Here is a 1,953-nt window from a genome sequence, read left to right as displayed (position 1 = left end):
CAAAGTCTATAACTTCGTTAGTTTAAAAGCAAAATCCAAAACACAGCTGTTCCCATACACCCAAATTGCTTAGATTGGACCTTTTTATTTTAAATATTGTAAAGCCAATTCTGAAGGACACCGCCCTCATAGGATCTAAATACAAAAGTGTTAGATTAGGAAAAGTGACTTTTTGAAGTCTGAGTATGAGAAAACTGATGCTGACAATGACATATTTATGTGTCAATGATGAATAAATACAAGAACTTAACATTTGAACCAACAGCAATCTCATACATCATTCTCTTTTTTTTTTTTGAAAGGATGTAAAAGATTCAAATGTCAGAACTTAATGTCAGAACTGTTTATAATGTCAAGTGATGCATGTTGCATACTCTTAGTATATTACATTGATCAAAGCAGAACCTGGGATAATAATTGCAGATGATGGAGCACATTTCACGTGCAAATGGACATGGATTTGAAGTGAATTTGGAAGAAAAAGCATTTTCATATTGAAGTCTTAATAGTAGTTTCATTCAACCTGCACCAATCTGTGCACAAATTATTTTGCATAAAACTGATGCTTCTAACAATAAATAATATTGGTGTAATGCCTGCAGAGCACTGTCAGACAAGGAGAACTTATTCTGATGATATAATGTAGTAATTTGATAACAAGTTGTTGCAGTCTTGAGAGACAATCAATCCCAGCAGAACCAGAGCGCGCTATAATTTTCCCTTTGCAGACAGTTCATGCAGTTTTGTTTCAGATCATAGAATGAATCTTGGTATTTACAAAGTAAGGTTGAGTTGTATTAGCCTAGTTTCCTAAGAAAATGAGGCATATGTGATCATGCCATCTGCGAATGCCTTCCCTGCACTCCTAACAGCTACCACGTTCAGGGGCGTTCAGGGACAATTGCAACCCAGTTTGAAAGAAGGTAGAAGTCTCAAAGAGACTAAATTGCTAGAAGCTTTCGCCCAGCTATCTGGGCAGGGCAAAGATACCTAAATTAGTACTCTCTGTCAGGGAAAGGCAGGAAGAATTCAGCTGTTAAACGGTCCATTTGGCAGAAGCCAGCAGTCCCATCAGCAGGGACTATCACAATACCTCTTACCTTTTGTCTCATGCAGCCATGGCAAAGAGCCCAGTGAAAACGAATTGTTTTGAAAAGGAGGACATGCAAGTCAAAGGACACAAATCTCTGGGAAACCAGAGCGCTTACAAAATGATTTGGTTTCAGCTATTCTTTGAACTTCTAATTATATTCTACAAAGATAACAGAATTTCATTCCAGTGCTTCTATAAAATGTTAATTTGAAAGAACAGTAGCTGAACCCTGCCAAAACCATCAAAACATCACATTATTTTAATTTACAGATGTATTAAAATCAAGAGTGGTAGACAGCTTGTTAAGGAGGATGCATGTCTCGGGAATATTAAGCTGACTGAGGTGTTTCCCACAGAACTTACTCCAATTTTGCGTACTGATTAGAGCAAATGTTAGATTAATGCAAACCAGGCTTCATTCTTAATTGATCTGCATAGAAACCCACCTAGAAGTTTATGTACACACTTTAGATAGTAGGTTAAAGAGCCTGTACTGAAAAGAAGAAACATATTAACTCCATGTCTTCTAGAAAAGTTGCATTTTGTGATATTATCATTATTTTATTGAGTAGTCTGAATGGTGTTTATAGAGACCAAATAAGTTATTTGTACTGCATCAAATAGCTTTTCTATTATATGCAAGCAAAGGTTTGTGTTCTGTGGCTGCCACAGTCATTAGCAAGCAAAAGAAGAAAGAAAAGAAAAGGAGAAATATGGAGTCAAGAGTGAAAGTTGTTACTCCTGGAGCAAGCTGCTCAATATTGCCTGGGCAGGCTTTGATGACATCAAGCTCTCTGAATGTATCAAATATTATCTTCCTTGAAATGATGACACAGATGCCACATCTGTCGCTGGATCCT

This window comes from Phaethon lepturus, unplaced genomic scaffold (assembly GCF_000687285.1).
Source record: "Phaethon lepturus isolate BGI_N335 unplaced genomic scaffold, ASM68728v1 scaffold7373, whole genome shotgun sequence".
Classification (NCBI taxonomy): Eukaryota; Metazoa; Chordata; class Aves; order Phaethontiformes; family Phaethontidae; genus Phaethon; species Phaethon lepturus.
Note: the sequence above shows the minus strand (reverse complement) of the source record.